Source organism: Panthera pardus, unplaced genomic scaffold (genome assembly GCF_024362965.1).
Source record: "Panthera pardus isolate Hobbes unplaced genomic scaffold, ASM2436296v1 HiC_scaffold_17, whole genome shotgun sequence".
Classification (NCBI taxonomy): Eukaryota; Metazoa; Chordata; class Mammalia; order Carnivora; family Felidae; genus Panthera; species Panthera pardus.
Genome location: NW_026526732.1, coordinates 99,239,135 through 99,261,972, shown reverse-complemented (window position 1 = coordinate 99,261,972; position 22,838 = coordinate 99,239,135).

Sequence of the window (22,838 nt, the reverse complement as noted above, 5' to 3'; positions counted from 1 at the left end):
TTTTAAATAACTTCACTGCTCATCTGAGGGACTCTGTAAGCCCAGATATGTCCATTGAGGCTTAGCTTTGCAGATCCTGCTCCCTTTTCTACAAACGTGCTGAGAAATTTTCCTTAGCCCATATTACACACACACTGTTAGTGTAACTATTGAAAAATTAGGCTGGACTAGTTACTATCTCATAATTTAGGGGTTTTACCTCCAGAAAACAAAAGGTTGAGTACAAAATTACCTCTCTTCTTGAGAACATTTGTCCAAGCCACCATTTGAAGATATGTTGCTAGTCCCTCTTTTATTTGGTCATTGTGTGACCTATGGTGCTGATCAGCCATGGTTCTTACTTGTGATTACTCAGTTGGCCAGTCCTGTCTGTTCTTTCACAGGACTTTACAACTTAGAGTTTCCTCTTATTATTCCTTTATTTAATTGACAGAGAAAGGTTTATACCTTATAAGTGAAATGTACTTAATAGTAGAACAGAATACTCAAATACTACCACTTATTAAAAAATCAGTATAGTTATATATTAAAAATCAGTATAATTATACATAATACATATATATAATGCCATTCTTTTGCATTATAAACAATTGCTTAAAAACATGGCATTTATTTTCTTATTTTGAGTATCCTTTTGTATGTATGGCTTTTCATAAATTCAACCTGTTCCATTTACATATGTATATGTGTATATATATATATATATATATATATTTCCTTTTTTCATTTAGCATCACCATCTGAAAGTGGTAGTTATGAAAGGTGATTCCCTTTCTCTAAACTTGTGAAAAGATACTTGCTTTTTCTCAATATGGTCCTGGTCCGCCTTGACTTTTCCCTGTAGTGAGAAATGGAATGAGTTTCTCTCCTTGTTTTCTCTCTTGTAGTTGTATTAGAGGTGCACATGGGATTGCCTTGGTTATACCATGGTAGGTAGTCAGTATGACATTGTATCAGAGTACTTTAGTGAGAAGAGCTGCAAATGACATTTCTTTTTTAAATCATGAGTTCATAATGTTCTCAATTTTATAGTTGTTGTCTTCCTATATCCCTCTTTCTTTGTTGTAAGATAACAGTTTTCCATTTCCTTTCTTTACAAGATACCTATCACAATTTTTACCTCGTTACACAAATTTCAATTATACTTCCTTCTTTTTAAAATCCTTATAGATTTAACTAACCATTTTTTAAAATACTTTATTGCATTTACTAAAGAAACTCCATATTTTATAATTTGTGGTTTTCTCTATTATGTTCCAGGTTTATATATCAAGACAGTTCAGTTAGATGTCATAAAATAGGAAATCATAATAATTGCTAATTTGCCCCAAACTGCTATATATACTAATGCATTCTTTCACAAACATATTTCCCAAAAGGAATGAAATGTTCTATATATTATATATATTTTGAAGGTCAAAGTACTTTTATTATCTGTATATTATTGGTTGACTATGCATTTTGTTAAACTATATTTCATGTAGTATTAGCAGTATATCCTATCTGTGTAAGTGAATGAATAAAACTTGTACACTCCCTACACTTCAATTTATCAGCAACTTGAAACAGTTTGGGATTGAAATTGTGTAATTAGTTTGGCTTCATCACAAACACGTTTTAGACATGAAAGAACAGAACTCACCAAGAGTAATAACAAGTCCGTGACAGCCCTATCAGTTGGGCAGACGACAATAATTCTGGCTAAGTGTCCTCTTCTAGACCACTTGGAAACACAGTGGGTATAATATTAAAAACTGGAATGAAACATGAAATCTCAGAATTAGCTGGATGTTGAAAATAACAGAATAAGAAACTAGCATGATGCTAGGTTTAATTTATAAATTTTAAAGCATTATTCTGGGGCACAGATGGTTGGTTTACAAATTCAGCAGAAGTGGTTTTGTCTGGTGAAGAGAATTTCCTAGAGTTGTAGCATTTGTAGCCTTTTAAATTTAAATGTCATTTAGGATCTTAAAACATACAACAAGAAAATCTTAGACTGGCCCTGATTTTCTTCACTGAGAAGTATATTTGACTTGAATTACATTTTGCTTTGAGATAAGGTAAGTTTTAATAGGTCTTGTACCTAACAGGATGAGTATGAGATGACCTCATACTCTCTCTCCTTCCACCTCCTTCGTCTCTCTCTTTTGTTAAATTAGTAAGACATATCACTGGGGAAAATGGCATACCACTCTGACTTCATTTGTGATACAGAAAATTAATGGACACACTATTGACATGTAAGTGTTATAGAGAGAATTTCTACAGTTAGAAAAAAAAAAAAAAACAAACAAACTAGCAGCCAAATTTGCACCCATTCCCATCCTAACAGTAGAAAGCATATAGAAATCTCTTTAGAAGAAGTGCAATACATATTCAATATATAACAAATATTGTATATTAGAGAGTTTGCTGTGTCAACATTTTAGTGATTTTTCTGCTATAGTTACTTGTGGTTGTAAAAATTATATTCTCGTTTACTCTTTGCCTTTTCACAGCTGTTCACCAAAAGCTAACAAATGACAGAATAAAATATTTGTCATGAGGTCAATGCATCTACATCATACAGAAAGCCATGTTTTTCCTTAGGAACAGAAAAGAGCTAAATCTCCTTTTGGTTAGGGGTATTATAAAAAACAATTCTTCCTATTTGTTTGTTTTTTGTTTGTTTGTTTGTTTGTTTTTGAGCAGCCAGTGTGCTGAAAATGTGTGGTCACTTTCCTCTCCTGCACAGACTCTCTTGCACCATGGTATTCAGGCACTGTACAGTTATTTGTAAAAGGAAGTCTGTGTTCTTTCCTATATGTTCAGGGAAGGGACTATGCTTTTTTAGACCATTGGAGCCAATATAGATTACCCATGACTTTCTGAGAAGTCCTATATAATCTAGGAGGAAGAAAAAGGAACATATTTAAATTGTAAGTAATTCCCAGTTAGCTTAGAAAATTGGTTCTAATTAGCAGATTCAGCAGAGTAGGAAATAAAGAAGTGGTTCTCAAACTTTGGCATGCGTCAGCGCCGCTAAGAGTGTTTTTAAAACACAAAAAGCTTAGCCACCTCCCAAACCCATCAGGTCTAGGGTAAAACCTGAGGAATTGTGTTTCTCACAAGTACTAGGTGGCTCTGAGGCTGCTGGTCTGGAGACCACCTTTTGAGAAACATTGCATTCAAAAATTGGTGCTCTGTGAATCCATTTGATTGTGGTCCCCAAAGATTAGTAACTTTTTCTTATCATTCTTCAACTCACTGAACACAATTATTGAACACAACGAACTCTCACTAAACTTGTATTTGTTAAACATTTAACTCAGGTGTTATGTAGATAGCCCCTAGATTCCTATGTCCATGTCAAATTCTAATTTCCACCATTTGCCCTTATTATATTAACCAGTTTTATTTTCTTCATAGCATTTATCAATATCTAAAATCACCTTGATTATGTGTTCACCTTTTATTTTCTATCTCTACTCACACATTTGCACTGGTATTTAAAACCTGCATCTATCTTATTTGTTGTACTCCAGTGTAGCATCTAGTAGTAGATATTAAATAAATAGTTGGGGAATGAATTAATTAGCTAATGAGTTGCTGTAAAATCTATCTCTCATATCAATTATATCAATCTAACAGTGTTGCAGCTTATGTAGTTTTGACTTAAGCAAAGTCAATTTAGCCTTAAACAATATTGAAAAGTAGGTAAATAGCTCGACTGGGTTTAAAGTATGCAAAGAAAAGTATTTCTGGGGAAAAGGATTATGGTAAATATGCAAATATTTATTACAGCTCTTTCCCTAACCCCATCCCTATTTTATAGAAACTTCCTGTGCCCTAATACACTTTCACTACCTTCCTATCTTCTCCCTCCCTACTACTCCACTGTCACCCTTACCAACCCGGTACTTACATCTTTATTTCCACTGGGATATAAAGCAGCTGATTGCACCTTGATATGTTAACTTTTCCAGAGAATACATGGATTTTATTTTATTTTGTTTTATTTTAAGTTTATTTATTTATTTGGGGGTGGAGGAAGGGCAGAGAGAGGAGAGAGAATCCCAAGCAGGCTCTGCACTTCTAGGGCAGAGCCCGACGGGGGGACTCTAACCCATGAACCATGAGATCATGATCTGAGCTGAAACCAAGAGTCGGAGACTCAACTGATTGAGCCACCCGGGCACCCCCCCAGAGAATACATGGATTTTGAAATCAAGGTTTATTCATTATGTTATGAAGTTAACACATATTTATTTTGAAAACAGTAAAAAATAAAATTACGTTAAAAGGAAGAAATAAATGAGCTCTTTGTGTACAGCCAGAGATGACTAACAGCACCTCTGTGGTTTTTTGTTTCTCTCAAGTTTCTTGTTACGCATTATTCTAGCTAATAATGATCAAATAGTGTGTGCATGTATATTTAGATTTTATTATATATTTAATAAAATTAATATATATTAATATATATTTATATATAATTATATATTTATAAAATATATATAAATATTTCATATATGTTTGATTTTAAAATCAAGGTTTATTCATTCTTATTATAAAGTTACACATATTTATTTTGAAAATTAATTTTAAAAATTGCATTAAAGGAAGAAAAAAATCAGCTCTTTGTGTACAACCAGAGACGACCAGCATCAATACCATGGTTTCTTTTCTCTCAAGTCTACTGCTATGCATTTTTCTTATGGTCAAATAGTGTGTGTGTGTGTGTGTGTGTGTGTGTGTGTGTGTTTGTATATATATGTGTGTGTGTGTGTATGTGTGTGTGTAATATACCATACATAAAGACTTCCAACTGATTATAAACACAGTGATGGTCAAATCATATTATAAAAATTCAGAAAATTTTAAAGATGAAATTATTTATAATTTTCTCATTCAGTCGGGATACCAATATGTTGGTTAATTTCCTTGCAGCCTTTTGTCTTTGCATGTATTTAACATGTTTAAGATCATTTCCATTTAGTATTGTTAATGAAGGAACATTCATAGTCAATGACATAGCAAGTGACATAAAGAAAGTCTTGTTGATGACAACATCTGCCACAAAACGATTTATTAGTCTTCCCCAGTTAAAATAAAAATAACTTATTGCTGGAGGTCATTCAAAGATAATGAAAATTATTACTTAAGTTCTTAGGTAATGAAAATTGCCATTGTAGAGCTCTATGAATCTCATCTTCTGTGGAAAGAGAGAGAAAGAGATTAATTTTACTTTACAACTCACTCAGCATAGTGTCACAATGGCAAAAATACTTGAAGTTTGGAATTGAGTAGAACCAATTTTTATTTTAATTGGTTATCATGATTAACAAGGTATTTCATTTGAATAAAGCATGTGGGATGATACACATGATTCCTGGTATGCAAAAGAGGTTGTAGGAAAGGATAAAGTGCTAATATAAGGTCTGAGCCATATTTTATAAATCTCTAATATGTACATAACAACATGTATTCCATTGAGCTCCTAAAGTTATAAAAAAATTATTTTGAGTTGCTGATTTTTAAATTTATCCCTTGTTTTTAGGTTACTTTATTATTATTTTTTAATCCAAAGAGTTGGTTGCAAACATCCTAAGCCATAATATACCTGAGAGTATCTTTCAGTAGCATTCCATATGAAAGAAAATTAAGCTGGTTATATACTTCCTGAAATAACAACCATCCCTTTCCATAGTTCCTATTGTTGCAGTTGAAAAACTTGAGCAATTCTGTCTTTTTTTTACTGGCAAATTTTTCAAAAATTTGTTCTGACTATATGAAGGATTTTTTAATATACTTGGACACTTCAAATCTGGAAATTCAGATGATTTTTCAGCTCTGAAAAGTTTTGTTTTAATTATACAATTTATTTACTTGCATTTTCTATTATGAATTTGCTGGTTTCTTATTAAATAGCAGCCAGTCGTTAGCAGGCACCATTATAGTTGTTGGAGATGATCGTGTGCAAGATAGAAAGATCCTTGTTTTAGTAGATCTCACATTCATTCGATCATGAGGAGATGAAAAACAAGGTGAGGGAAATAGGGTAAATTGATCGAAAGTGATGATGACAGAAGAGGGAGGAGGTGGTCAATTTTAAACAGAGTCATAAGAAAAATCCTCTCTGAAAAGGTAGCATTTGAATGGAGGCATGAGGGTGTGGTAGACTGTCCAAATAAATGAAATACAGTCATAAAGTGAAATGAAATAAAAATCAAAAGCCATCAAATGAAGGATGTCACGTACGGTAAATGAGACATACCATGGTAGGAGCTGAGGTCTGAGAGGTAGGATCACAAAGGATCGAACAGGGAGAAAGAGTATGAAATGAGAAGCCCCTGAAGAGTTTGACAAAGTGGAAAGATGTGATTCTGGCTTCATTTTCTAAATATTTGCCCTTGTTACTATGTCATGAATGTTTATAAAGAGGCAAAAATATATGCAGGAAATCCAGTTAGGGGTTTCATGCAGCAATTCAGGTGACACGTAATGGTGGCTTGCACCAGGGTGATGGTAGGCAAGAGAGAGCAGTAGATGGATTGGGGGACATATTTGGGAGGTAGGACTGACAAGATTTGCTGATGCATTGACTATGGCAGTTGAGGGAAAGAAACGTTAAAAATTGCTACTCGGTTGCTTATTTGTACAAAGGGATGGGTAATGGACACTAGAGGAGGGAAAAGTTTGGGTGGATGGAAAGCCAAGAGTTTTGGAATGTGGGCAGAGTGTGGAGTGGAATGGTAAGATGACACGAGAGGCATTACTAACATTGAAAATGCAGTTGGGTGAATACATTGGTGCTCCTGGCATCTTGAAGGATTAAGGACATGGTGATTCCAGGTTGGGCGAACTGGAAGAATTGAGGTGGGTAATCAGCAAAAGAAATACCAACTGTGATTTTGAAGTTGGGCAGTTGTCGCTTTAAGAAAATTAAGGGTATGGCCATACACTTGGCCATTATGAGATGAAAAAAATTATCACAAGCACCTAGAAAGCCAAATGAAAGGTAAAAAAAAAAAATGACTGAGATGAGTGTTGATATGATGAGAAATAATTTCAGAAACACTGGTGAGAGAGGAGACACTTCCCTGTACAAATAGATATGACAAGTACGAGGGGATGGCAAATGGCAGAGTTGCAGAACCTGACTTTCAAAACAGTTCAGATTTATGAAAGTAAAAGACTTAAAATGGTTTGTAAATGGTAATCGGGAACAAAGAGAAACTTGGCTTATCTCTCTGCACTGGGATACATGGTTGTATGAAATAAAGAGCAGCCTCAACCTGAGTTATTAGTTAGTTAATTAGTTAATATTTCCCAGGAAAAATTTCAGTCAGGACTGTATATAGTGAAGATGTTAGTGACTGACCATGAATCCCAGAGGGTGTGGAGGGAAGATTTGAAAGGGCTTGGACTTGAGCCACTATTTTCTGTTTTTCATAAATACCACCTTTTCCCATTTCCATTACCTTATACTTTTGACTTTCGCATCGAATATTTACATTTTATAACATTAATTATGCTTTTTACTCCTTGTATGTTTGATTTATACTATGTGTTTTTTATTTATGCCATTGTATTTTTTATTCCTTGAAAACCTCTCTTCTTTTATTTCATCCTACTTCCCCACCCCCTGCCATTTTGACATTTTCACTTCTTAAGGATATCTACTTTTACCAATAAGTAATATCTTCTGGAATCCCACTGAGAGTGCCCAGTGTTTTTCTATAACTATCTTGTGCTTCTTTCAGAAGACAATTTTCAGAGATTTACTTTTCACTATTTTCAGAATGATGCTTATTTTATTATTATTATTATTATTATTATTATTTACTTTTGTAAAATATCTGATATCTACAGTAGTAACTTAGAATATTTATAGATGGGAAAGTGCTGACTCAGCAAATTCCCTGTGTCTAAACGGCTATCTTGGGCATCTATGTTGGTTAAAAATGGGGCCTTCACATATTTTCATTTTGAAGAACCATGATACACTAGAGTAAAATAAAGAAGTATATAAATAACTCCAATTCTGGAAGTAAGCTGTATTTAGAAACTTTTCCTCTTTCTGCTATATCTACCCTGCACTACAGGGACTGACTCCCGTGAAGCAATGTGCCAGTTCCAATCTAATCCCCACCAAGTTCAGTCTCCTTGTTTTGTTGTTGTTTTGTTTTATTTTTTTTTGTTTTCAAGCATTTCTGTCTCTAAGTGGTACAGACAGAGAGGATTGATCGAAGTATAAAAAGGGAAAGAATCTACTAGTTGCCTTAAACATGTAGCCATGAGTTGCAAAAATGGCTGCCTTTCTTTTGGTTTATCTGAACAAGAGTTCAAAAAAGAGAAAAGCAGATAGGATCTTTCAAAGTATTTTAAAGCAATAGATTAAATGGCATCATATCACAGGTTCCTCTACTTATTGAACTTTACAATCCAGTTCCACTGACTTTAAATTTTGCAAAACTGTGGCCATGATTCTGTGATTTAGAGGATGATCAGTCTCAATATAGGAGTCAGCTTTCAGATTGTATGTGTGTGTGTGTGTTTGTGTAACTTCTGAAGTATTTCAGAGAAACATTGCAGGATTTGTGTATAAGTGCCCGTCAAACAAATTGGCAAATTGGACAATTGGAATTCTCACCTGGGACCTGCTTATCAGTGGAAACATTTTAAGTCTGAAAACTGAGACTCTGATTATGTACTTTTACATATAAAAGAATAGATGGAGAGTTGTAAATATAAGATAGGGTGGTCTCAAAAGATCTGAAAATATACCACATGGGTGGTGACATACACACATCCCATCCCACAAATATAGACATAATATTTTGTGGTTTTGTGTATAGAAGGGAATGCATGTTCACACAAACTAATTCTTTTATAGTATTTCCTTACATCCAGAAACAATCAAATCAAGAAAATGATTATTAAAATTACACAATAAAGAAATAAAACTCAGGGCACCAGGGTTGCTCCTCAGGTGAGCATCTGAGTCTTGATTTCAGCTCAGGTCATGCCCTCAGAGTCATGGGATCGAGCCACATGTTGGGCTCCATGCTGAGTGTGGAGACCACTTAGGATTCTCCTCTCTCTCACTCTGCCCCTCTCCCCCACTTGAGCATTCTCTCTCTCCCTAAAATTATAAGGAAACAAATCAAAAAGGAAGAAAGAAAACCCAAACTATCAATGGATGTTAGGTAATGAAAAAAAAAAAAAAAACTGGAATGATTAAAAAACCTGAGATAAGATTTAAGAAATAACACAAAAATCCAGTGAGAAACAAGAAAAATAAAATCAACACAACAGTTTCTCTTTGTGAATTCATCAACATATTTTCCTGTGTTGCAACTTAGAGCCTGAACTTAGAATATTTTTGGCTAGAATATAAAACTAATCCATTGCTTTGACAGCATAGGCAAACCAGTTACTCCTCAAGTAATCTCAGCAAAGGAAGCCTTGTGGGAAATGGGAAAGGGGGGCCTGGGGGTAACAAGTTACTTCTATACCAGAAAAAGTATATGAGTTGTTTTAGTGTTGCATATTTAAGTAAGAATATTCTTGAAATTCCCATGAGACATTGTGTAAAGTAAGTTAAAATGTCCATGACTTACCAAAACATAGAAAAATGTGTTTTCTATATAGTTACAGTTTAAAATAATTAAACTATCTGCAATTTGTTTTTTAAGGATTACCTTTTACCATTGGGCTTTTCTGAGAAGGCATAAGAAAGAGTCGTGAAGTTCTTGGGCCAGCTGTTACTAAAAAACACCAGGGGGACACCAGGGTGGCTCAGTGGTTAAGCCTGGACTTCAACTCAGGAGTGCAGAGCCTGCTTAGGATCCTGTCTCTCTTTCTCAAAAGTAAAAAAAAAAAAAAAAAAAAAAAAAAAAAAACATTAAAAAAAATACCAGGGACTAGGTTTTGGTGTACCTCCAGTTTCTTCTGAGCTCTCTAGGGATTCAATGGGAACTGGGTAACATGAGAGAAAATAAGTGAGGACTTTCTTTCCAAGCACATTCAGGAAGATAACACTTTTATTTACCCGAAGTTCATGTAGCATGGGATGTCATTCTCTACTCTCCCTTTCCCTCCACCTCATGTGGCTTCAAGTGAAGGCAAAGAGCAAAAACAGTAACACTACCATAGCCTGCTCATCGGATTCAGTGAAATAAAGCATTTCTGTGGATGATTACAAGATGTTTCTATGGAATGTAGAGGATAGACATCATCAGAAACATTTTTTAAAATACTCTTTCTTTGGTTAATGAAGCACTATTGACCATTCATATGAGCTGAAATATGAGCTGAAGCACTATTGGCCATTCATATGAGCTGTTTCCCTAGAAGGAATTTCTGGATCCTACATAAAAGCCATAAGGAAGCGGGCACCTGGTTGGTTCAGTCAGTTAAGCATCTGACTTTGGATCAGATCATGATCTCACAGTTTTTGAGTTCGAACCCCACACTGGGCTCTCTGCTGTCAGCAGAGTCTACTTCGGATCCTTTGTCCCTCGCTCCCTGCCCTCCCCCCGCACGTGCACTCTCTCTCTCAAAAATAAACATTTAAAAGAATTAAAACAAACATTAAAAAAATTGTAAGCCATGAGGAGAATGTAAATGTGGAAACTATACAATAACCCTTGTAGTAACTTATCTATGTCTCCTCAACCCTCACTTGTCATTTCAATATCCAGCAGGAAAAATATTGAACATACCACTCTCATATCAGCTTATATTCTTTGCCAGAGATACCACCACTTTAGTCACTCAGAAAAAATGACTATCAGACAAAAACAAAATATGTAATATTATTTATTGGGTGTCATGCCCTATTCTAAGTACTTTATACAAATATGTTTTTTTAGAAAACATCAACCCGGAGAGGTATGTATTGTTGTTATTCCAATGTGGATGTTCCTGAAGTTTCCTTTCCCAGGTGTCCACCTTTGTGTGTAATCCCCTCTCAGTGAGTACAGGTGGAACCCATGATTTGCTTCTAACTAAGAATAGGCAAAAGTGAAGGGAGTTGCAGGTGAAATTAAGATCCCTCATCAGTTGACATTAAGTTAGAAGGAAGAATAGGAAAGGTAGACCTGATCATATCAGGTGAGCCCATTAAAAGAGTTTCCATCCTTCACCTGAGAGAAGAGACCAGAAGTAGGAGAGCAGCACTCCTGCTTGCCTCCAAGCAAGCAGCCATTTGTGTACTGCCTGTGGAGAGTGGCTGTCTTCAGAACTGAAAGTTTTGGTCTTACATCAAGAAACCGAATTCTGCCAACAACTTGAATTAAGATGTGACGATGGCTCCAAACTCCAGAAGAGAATGGAGGCTGGTCGGCCCTAGGTTTGTGGTAACTTGTTACGTACTGTTGGGTAATTGATAATCCCATTTTACAGATAAGGAAACTAAAATAATTTGTTCTTGACTGTAGCTAGTTCTTGAAACCAAGAATAAGTCCCAGGCAGCCTGAATCCAGAGCTGCATAGACAACCACTTTGCTATCATTTTTTAAAGTTTATTTCTATTTATTTTGAGAGAGAGAGAGTTAGAGAGCAAGTGGGGAAGGGGCAGAAAGACGATGCTCTGCAAGGCTCCCAAACAGGCTGCCCTGTCAACACAGAACCAATGTAGGCTCGGACTCACCTGAGATCATGACCTGAGCCAAAGTCAAAAGTCTGAGGCTTAACTGACTGGGCCACCCGGGCACCCTTTGCTATCGTTTTTAAAAACTTGACTGAAGACTAACAGGCAACATGAGCAGCAATATGAAATAGGTAAAGTTGAACATATAGTGTATGTATTTTTAATTTTTTTTACATTTATTTATTTTTGAGAAACAGAGTAAGACAAAGCGTGAGCAGGGGAGGGGCAGAGAGAGAAGGAGACTCTGAAGCAGGCTCCAGGCTCTAAGCAAGAGGTCAGCACAGAGCCTGATGCAGGGCTCAAACCCACAAACTGTGAGATCATGACCTCAGCCAAAGTCAGACGCTCAACTGACTGAGCCATCCAGGTGCCCCGAATGTATAGTATATATTAAAGACTGTATATCCAAGTAGTAAAGTCTTCCGGTAAAGCCAAATTATTAAGGAAAAATGGATTCATTTTTTTAAACAAATTGATTTGAGAAGATTTTTCCGATTGTAGACTATTGTGATCTAAAATAGAATGGTCTGCAAATCAATTGCTAATTTAATTATTACAGCTTCTTTTTCTCCAAGTGTTTTTGCTTTCTATAGATAAAACCTCATTTAACAGTTTTAATGGAAGTAAAATTTTTGCTTAAAGAGGTATTTTATAATAAAGCAGAAATCAAAATTTTCAAAATAGAAAATATTTATGGTAGAATTGCAAAGTTAAGGAGCAAGTGGGTTTATTTGGGAACGAAACAGTTAACTACGATGGAAGTAATTTTAAATAGTAAAATTTTCGAAAGGAACTTGAGTTTCACAAGGGATTGTTCTTGACATTTAATATTCCTTCATATCTAAAAATTGAAAGACCTATTTTTAAGTCCTTTGGTATGTTAGTGAAAGTCTTAGTTAATTAAAATTTAAAGGTCTATTGTAAACCGATAGGCTGTGAGTGATTTTGACTATAAATTGCTTTCTTGTGAGTTAGTATCTAAATAATGCTTTTGTGCTAGCCTGTTAATTAAAGCAAGCCATCTTGATATATATGTGACAATTACGGTTAGTGAATCTGTTTGGAAAAAAAAAATCTAACATTTCAAGGACTCAACTTGAGTACTAGGATAGTTTGAATAAGCCAACCAGTGTAAAAAATAACTCCAAGACACTGGTACAATTGTCTTAAAGCACATGTGTTTAAAGCCATATTCTAGTTCCTGACTAATACACTTTTGATAAACCACTAACCCCCATTCTACTTGCTATAAAATACTAATTAAACACTTGTGGAATACCTCATTCCTTTAAATGATCACTATAAAGAAGTCACCAAGTGAATTGCAATAAGATAGTATATCAAGCAAGTAGGCAACGTACTGAAATACTGTAGGAACACAATTGTATGTCCCTCAGACACCACTGGAAGGAAATAATTTGCTAATAGAGAGTGCTTGGCTTGATATCCTGTTTATCAAATTAACAAGTTGTTTTATAACCTCTGCATAGCATTATGTTTGGATTCTTTTTGCACAGCATCATTGGAATAGGTAGAAACCACATAAAGTAACTAGTATTTCAATTTGTACTCAATTAGTTAGGTCTATCACAAATATACAAAATAAATCATTCACATGGTCTAAAATACTAAGAATGGTTGGTATTGTCGACTTACCTCATCTTCAATCTTTTTCTCCAAATTTTCTTCCCTCTCTTTTCCCACTCACTCATCTGTTCCCCACCCCTAATGTCTAGGACAATGTTCTTTGGCTATCATGGCCCTACATTAGGTATAAGTAGTGAATAAAAATAAATCCTGAAGTTGAATTAATGGGGATGAAATTTGTCCACATCATTTGAGGATAACACTGAGGCCTCTTGTTACACGGGCCATGAGGGGGCTTTCTGATCAATAACTCTGTAGGACTAACATGTACAATGGACCACTTCTTTTTGACTTCCGTGTTCAACTGTGGCTGATCTCAGGCCACTGAAGTCTTTGATCAATTCCTCTCCTCATTTAGTGCAGCAGACTCATGGCCTTGACTGCTTTTTATTCATTTTTAATGCCTTGGAGATGTTGGTGAGGATGATAGCTTGGACTCTGGCCAGGTCTTTCTCATTTAATACTTGCAGTCAATCAATGTTAAGTCTCCAAATGAAATGGCATGATGCCACTTTAAAATAAAACAAGGCTCATTTGCACAGCCAAATGCAGAGATAAAGTGAGATTATGCACAAGTGGTTTCTAGTTCTCAAGTACTTTTCACAATTGTATTAAATGAGGCTGTTCTTAAGTGAGGGCTAAGCCTAGAATATGAATGGCTTATATAAATCTTAGAGCAGTGTAGTTCCTCCTATGACATTTCCTCTTTCAGAAAAGAAAAAAAAAATTCAGGGGAGATACCAGAAATCACACTATTGTCTTTGATTAACTTAAAAAATTTTTATGCTAAATAGACCTGTCTTATTTTATTTGCCTATAGAAGACTTCTATGTTTCTCCTATTCATCACTGGCATAAAGTTAAACACCAATTAGTTTATAGGCTATTTCTACTTTTGTATTTACTACAAAAGCTCCATTTTCATTTATTTACATAAGCAAATTACTAAGCAGAAAGCTCAATGTTCCATGTCAAGAATTCACCAAAGATTGCCTATTTATGAAGATGGCCTCCTTCACAAGCCTGCCCTCTTTTTTTTTTTTTTTTTTTTTTTTTTTTTTTTTTATATATGTTTACTTACTTTGAGAGCAAGAGAGAGCAGGCATGAGCCAGGGGCAGAGAGAGAATCCCAAGCAGGCTCCATGTTGTCAATGTGAAGCCCCACACGGGGCTCAAACTCGGGAACTGTGAGATCAAGATCTGAGCTAAAATGAAGAGTCAGAATCTTAATCGACTGAGCCACCCAGGCGCCCCCCGCCTTTCTTTTTTAATAGTTTCAAACAAGAGTGTGTAGGAAATTACCTGGAAGGCTTGTTAAAACACTGATTACTGAGCCTCACCCCCAGAGAGCTGATTCATCTGGTCTGGGGTAGAGCTCAAGAATTGGCATGCATAACAAATTTCAGATGTTGCTGATGGTGCTGGTGTGACATTAAATTGAGAACCACTGCTACATTAGCTTCCCTGTACTTCTCCAAGGAAATATTTTAAAACGAATTTCTACTCAACAGTACATTGACTAATCAAATCTGTTTTTAGAAAGATTATCCTTTATGGGAGAGAATTATTCTTGTGATATAGCCTAGTATTAATAATAGCTAAAATTTATTTTTAAATTACCATCTATTATAGCTACATTTTTGGTAAGCGTAGCATAATGTATAAACCTGTTGAATGACTTGTATGCCTGAAAACTAGTGTAACATTGTCAACTACACAAAAATTTCAATATGGACCATAAAATTACATCTATCTCAAAGATAACTGTACCCCCCCATGTTCATTGCAGCATTATTTATAACAGGCAATACATGGAAACAACTTGAGTGTTGATTGATGGATAAATGGGTAGAGCAAAAGTGTGTGTGTGTGTGTGTACTTGCACATACACACACATAGGAATATTCAGCTATAAAAAAGAAGGAAAACCTGCTATTTGTAATAACACAAATGGCCCTTGAGGGTTTTATGTTAAATAAGTCAGACAAGGAAATACAAATACTATATAATCTCATGTGGAATCTTTGGGGGCAGGGGTGGGGGCGGAGGAACTCAGAACAGACTGATGGTTGCCAGTGGCAGAGGGTAAGTGTTTGGGATAGGTGAAATGGGTGAAGTTGCTTAAAATGTACAAATTTCCGGTTAAAGGATAAAAAAGTTCTGGAATATAATGTACAGTATAGTGACTGTAGTTAATATTTTATTTCATATTTGGAAGTTGCTAAGAACATAGATCTTAAAAAATCTCAAGAAAAAAATGTAACTGTAAAGATGGTTGTTAACTCGTTAGGGTAATCATTTTTCAATATGTACCCAAATCATTGTGTTGTACACTTAAAACTGATAAAATACATCTATTATATCTCAATTGAAAAAATAACCATCTGCTATGCAGTGTTCTAAATATCCTATGTGTTCATTTATCACAATAATCCTGAGCTTAGTACTATTATCCAATTTACAAGTGAGAAAAGTATATCTTCAGAAATTCAGACCACACAGTTAGATGTGGTACATCAGACATTTGAACTTGATTGCTTGATTACTAACTCTAGAGCTCCCACTTTTAATGACTAGACTGTTGCTATGGATTGAATTATGTCCCTCTAAAATGCATATGTATTGAAGCTTTACCCCTGCCCCCATGAACTGTATTTAGAGATAGGACTTATAGGAGACAGGTAAGGCTGGGTGCAATCCTAATCTGATATGTTTGGTAGCCTTCGAAGAAGAGGGAGAGGAAGGTCTCTTACTCTCCAAAGTGCATAGCTTTAAGGCAAAAAACTTGACCATAGGGGCACTCATATCAGAATTCTAGTCTTTAAGGCCTGTGGAAAAATAGATTGCTGAATTTTATAGCCACACAATCTATGGTATTTTGTTACAGTAGCCCAATCTGACTGACAACTATTTTGCTTTAAAATGTAGATTATATTTTAATGTATGCTCCAAAAATGTATTTTTTTAAAAAATTCCTTGAACAGTATTAGTCTATCTCTAGTTTGTATATATTTGTCTTCAATTAAGTAAAGGCAAAAGGCACACAAAACTCTCATTTTTTTTTGTTTTTTTTTAATGTTTATTTTTGAGAGAGAGAGAGAGAAAGAGTGTGAGTGGGGAAAGAAACAGGAAGAGAGGGAAACATGGAATCTGAAGCAGGCTCCAGGCTCTGAGCTTGAACCCACCAACCTTAAGATCAGGACCTAAGTGGAAGTCAGATGCTTAATGTACTGAGCCACCCAGGTGCCCCACAGCACTCTCATTTTTTAAGAAAAATTTGTGCTTGGTTTCCTTAGCTCCTTGGGGTATGGAATTATTTGAGTCATAAAGTTATTCAAGATAATTTTAATCTTGAATAAAAGATACTATTATTAGATTAATTTTCTATCACATAACTTTACTATGAATTTGATTATTGCTTCTGCTATAATTTAAATCATGTTCTTGACACAAAAATGCTTGGTCATTCAAGCATTTGATTTGGATTTGGATTTTTGAACTTTGTTTTGTTTTAAGTTTTTATTTATTGTGAAAGAGAGAGCACAAGCTGGGGAGGGGCAGAGAGAGAGAGGGAGGGGGAGAGGGAGGGATGGAGAGGGAGAATCCCAAGCAGGCTCCATGCTGTCACTGCAGAGCCCGATGTGGGGCTCCATCTCAGGAACCATGAGCTCATGACCTTAGCCAAAATCAAGAGTCTGGTTCTTAACCAACTAAACCACCTAGGAACCCCTGGACTTTTGAATTTTAAAGTGATACTTTGGTTGAGGCAAATTTTATTAGGGCAACTCTAAGTGTTTGTTGGGTTGTTCAGAATTGGAAAGTAGTTCCCAGAGGAAACAGAACTGGCTAATGAAATAGCAGAATGATCAAAATTAGTAAGATTTCCTACATGCAAGTAGGTAGCAAGAGGGGAAACTGACAGTGTTTATGAAATATAGATAGAAACTACTTAGGGCAATACAAATTAGCCTGAACACAGCATTAACAGGACATATTTTAGTTAGCACATACTTTATTGTCCACAAATTAAAACAGTTTTCATTAAAGAATATCTATAGCAATGTGCATAAATGTTAAGCATACAGCTCAGCAAATTGTACTTTGAAGTTAATTTATAGAATATTACTACAGAACATTCTCTTTTAAATTTCCCAATCAATAACCCCAAATACCCCAATTACTATTACCATTGATTGATTTTTGCTTGTATTTGAATTTCACAAAAGTACTCTTGTGTCTGGCTTCTTTTTTTTCCTTTTCTTATTTAATTATTATTTAAATTTACATCCAAGTTAGTTAGCATATAGTACAACAGTGATTTCAGGGGTAGATTACTTAAAGCCCCTTACCCATTTAGCCCATCCCCCCTCTCACAACCCCTCCAATAACCCTCTGCTCTCCATGTTTAAGAGTCTCTTATGTTTTGTCCCCTCCCTGTTTTTATATTATTTTTGCTTCCCTTCTCTTATGTTTATCTGTTCTGTGTCTTAAAGTCCTCATATGAGTGAAGTCCTATGATATTTGTCTTTCTCTGACTAATTTCACTTAGCATAATACCCTCCAGTTCCATCCATGTAGTTGCAAATAGAAAGATCTCATTCTCTTTTTTAAGTTTTATTTATTTTTAAGACAGAGGGAGACAGAATATGAGTGGGGATGGGGCAGAGAGAGAGGGGGACAAAGATTCTGAAGCAGATTCCAGGTTCTGAGCTGTCAGCACAGAGCCCGATGTGGGGCTTGAACTCATGAATTGTGAGATGATGACCTGAGCCGAAGTTGGACGCTTAACCAACTGAGCCACCCACATGCACCAAGATTTTATTCTTTTTGATTGTTTAGTAATACTCCATTGTGTGTGTGTGTATGTGTGTACACACCACATCTTCTTTATCTCTTGATCCATCAATGGACATTTGAGCTCTTTCCATACTTTGGCTGTTGTTGATAGTGCTGCTATAAACATTGAGGTGCATGTGTTGTGTCTGGCTTCTTTTGTTCAAAGTAAAATTTGTGAGATTTGTGCATGTTTTCACTTGTAGTGGTGGTTCCTTTTTTTTTAATGTTTATTTTGAGAGAGCACCCATGAGCAGAGGAAGGGCAGAGAGAGAGTAAGAGAATCTCCAACAGGCTCCATGCTGAGCAATGTGGGTCTCATTCTCACGACTGTGAGATCAGGTTCGTTCCTTTTTTTTTTTTTTTTTTTTTTTTATTGTCCTGTAGTTGTCAATTGTGTGACTATCCCACATTTTATTCATTTCAGTCTAGATGATATTTCCAGTTTGGGGATTTTTATTAATTGCCTGTTTGAAAACATTTAAGTTTTTACTCTTCTAGTAATTTCCACGTATACAATACATCAGCCATAGTCACCATGTTATATGTTAGATCCTCAGACTTTATTAATCTTGCAGCTGAAAGCTTATACCCTTTTACCAACTTCTTCCTATTTCCCTCATCCCCCGGCTATCACTTTACTACTCTTAGTATAGATTGCACTTTGTTTTTTGTTGGTTTATCTTTGTGTGTGTTTTTAACTTCATCTACAAATGATATAATGTAGTATTTGTTTTTCTCTGTCTGAATTATTTCACATAGCATAATACCCTCAGAGTCCATTTTGTCACCAGTGGCAAAATTTCCTCACCCATCAAAGAATGATATTTCACTGCATATATGCTACATCTTTATATGTTGATGGACACTTGGGTTGTTTCCTTACCTTGGTTATTGTAAATAACATTGCAATAAACAGGAAGGTGCATATAATCTTGCTTTCATTTCCTTTGGATGTATACCCAGAAGTGGGATCACTGGATCATATCATAGTTTAATTTTTTGAGGAAACTTCAAACTGTTACCGTAGCAGCTGCACCAATTCATATTACCACCAACAGTGCACAAAAGTGCCCTTTTCTCTACATCCTGGCCAACATTTCTTTTGGATGACAGCCATTCGAACAGGTATAAAATGACATGTCCTTGCAGTTTTGATTTGGATTTCCCTATTGACGAGTGATGTTGAGCCCCTTTTCACATACCTGTATGTTTTCTTTAGAAAAGTGTTTATTCAGTCCCTATGCCTATATTTTGATCAGGTTGTCTTTCTGCTATTAAGTTGTGTGAGTTCTTTATGTATCTGAAATATTAACCCCTTGCCAGATAAATGATTTGCAATTTTTTTGTCCCATTTAGATTTCTTTTCACGTTGATGGTTTCCTGTAATGTACAGAAGCTTCTTAGTTTGATGTCATCCCTCCTGATTATTTCTCCTTTTGTTGCCTTTGCTTTTGGTATCAAATCCAACAATTCATTGTCAAGACCAATGTCAAGGAGAATTACCCTCTCTTTTCTTCTATGTTTCTATAGTTTGGGTGCTGTTTGTTTCTTCAGATTAGATGTATAAGGGATCCTATACAGGCTTCAGGTCATAAATTTAATTTTTCATAAATTTTGACTTGATTTTTGTGCATAGTGCAAGATAGTCCATTTTCATTCTTTCACATGTGAATATCTGATTTTTTTTCCACCACCATTTATTCAAGACCCTATACTTTCCCTGTTGTATATTCTTGGCTATTTTGTTGTAAATTAATTTACCATATATGCACAGGTATATTTCTGGACTCTGTTCTATTGATCTATATGGTTTTATGTCAGTAATATAATACTGTAGCTTTGTAATACAGTTTGAAATCAGGAAGTATGATGCCTCCAGCTTTGTTCTTCTTTCTCAAGATTGTTTTTGCTATTTGGAGTCTTCTATGGTTCCATATAAATTTTAGTATTGTTTTATGTATTTCTGTGAAAATGCTATTGGAATAATGATGCACATTACACTGAATCTTTAGATTGCCAAGTATAGACATTTTAACAATATTAGTTATTCCAATCCATGAGCACAAAATATCTTTCCATTTATTTTGTGTCTTCAATTGCTTTCATCAAAGTCTTGTGCTTTTCAGTGGATAGCTCTTTCACTTCTTGGGTTATGATTATTTCTAAGTATTGTGTTTTTTAAGTGATACTGTAAATGAGATTATTTCTTTGCTTTTTAAAAATATTTTGCTATTAGTGTATAGACATGAAAGCAACTGTTTTCTGTATGTCTCTTTAATAAATTGTGGTGGGAAAAGTTTGTACTCCTATACCAAACAATGAAATTGAACTCCCATCTTACATGACTCAGATTAACTTGAAATAGATGAAAGACTTAAATGTTTTTTTCTACTGCTACCTGAAGCTGCCTAGTCCTTAGCAATGATATTTTTCCTCTGTGGTCTCTTTTGATATTCATCAATTTTTCCTGATGTTGGCTGCATTGATTACAGGGAAATAATTGAACTTTCATGGCTGTTGGGCAGGAAGAAGCAGTTTTGATACTTGGTTTTTTTCTGAAACCCCATACAAAGCTTCATAATTTTTGGAAACAGGAACCCTACAATACTCTTTGCTTTCAATTACGGGGTAATGTCAATTCAGTGTTGTATTCTCATGCTCTGTTTGATGTACACCCACATTAATTCATTCAAATATACAAAGTTACTGCACTGATCAAGGCAATAGAGATACAGCTATGGTTAAAAAGTCACTCTGAGCTGAAACTTACATCCTAGTGAAATGAGGCAGGCAATGAGGAAACACATGAGTAGGTAATATTTTAGATTGTGATGAGTGCTAGAAAGAACCACAAAGCAGAAGAAAATCAAGATGGGGGAGGGCAAGAAAGGATGACTATTTGATACAAATCAGGGAAGACCGCTCTAATAAAATACTTGGACAGAAGCTTCAACAAAGGACCCTGTAATTCTCTAGTGGAAAACTGATACAGCCCGAGGAGATGTCAAAAGGCCTGAGCCAGCAGTGTCTGTCTGGGTGGTTGTACAGTGGGGAGAAATGGGATGCACATGGAGTCCAAGTAGTAGCCAGGGACCAGATAATGAGGGTCATAAACTTCTTGGGTTTTCTTGAGCAGGATGTTTCACTTGGTATCCGATTGTTCTCCAAGTGACACAAATTTAAATATCCATGGCTGAAACAATTAGAAGTTTATTTTTCTCCCATGTGGAAGTCTCTAGGCACATAATCCAAGGTTGAAATTTTAGCTCTGAAAGTCCTCTTGGGGTGATGTCCTTCTATTTCATTATTTGAGCCTCCTTCAGACTCTAGGCAGCCGGATGGAGGAAGCAATTTAATACAGATCATAGAGCAACCCGAATTTCCTGTATGTAGAAATGACTTGAACGTGTTGGTAGAATGGACCCTTTGTCTATTTTTGGGGAGAGTGGCTCTTCAGTTAGAAAACCGCACACCATCACAAAACACACATGTAAACACATCTTTTCCACTTATTTCTGGGCTGTTTTCTATGAACAACTTAGAGGTAATATAACACACATAGAAGTGAATGATTGATAAACTATCATTTCAGAAGTTATCTGAATTGCTAAAAAAGTATGCAAATATTACTATGCAAATAAATATTTCTGATTAGAAGAATATCTGAGAAATTAAATACACATAATAGGTGTATATATGTATATATACACAATATATAAATTATATATGATTTCATATGTATGGTATCTGAAATACTTAGGTTTATGTATAGATAGATAGAAATACTTATCAGAAGGCTTTTGGGTTGCCATCTCTCACTTCTGGCTATTTTCTGTGGCAACGTAACATCCAGAATAGGATTAAATGCCTAGAATTGGTGTCCTTTTGCAAAAGGCAAACTTCCTTAACCTTGAACTAGTTTTCTATTTCATGGGTCCATAAAATTTAAGTAACATCTTTGGGGGGTAAGAGTGTGTTAGTATGGAAAGTATTTAAAAACATGAATAGCAGTCCTGGCAGATCACCTATTTATATTGTATTTGTTATAAAACTTTTAGTCTTGAGGTCAGATGTGTCAGAACAATGTACCAGATAATGTTTTTGATACTTTACACTTTATAATATATCAATGTTTCTGTTCCACTTAACTTGCTAAAGTGTAACCTATCTCAGTAGCTATTTACATCCTTCTAAAAGTGGTATGATTTTTCAGTGTGGTATCTTGTTTGGATTTCTAGGTGTGCTCTATTACTAAATCTAACAACATCCTGAAAATGGTGAAGTTAGAGTGTGTGTGTGTGTGTGTGTGTGTGTGTGTGTGTGTGTGTATGTGTATTTTTTGTCAACTTTCCATATGAAGGAAGGCCACTCCTAGAATTCTTTTATTGTTGACAGTGAAGCACTCTTTCTTATTCCACTCAGATTAAAGGGAGAGGTGGCAAACCAGAAGGAGCAAGCTAAGGAGGCTCTTGAACTCTATTGGAAAGAGTTTCCCAGGCAGATTGTGGGGCAAGTTACATATCAGCTTAATGGCTTAGCTTTACAGAAAGGGTGTTCTGTTCCATGTCAAGTGTTCCAGAATGATTCAGAAAATACATGTAGAACTTTAAGATGGGTTAGAATTCTTAGCATTTTTTTTGCAAGGACTATGCTTATGAACCATGAAAAAGTAACAGGCATGAAACACGAGAATTATGAAATGCAGTACCCCATTTTTT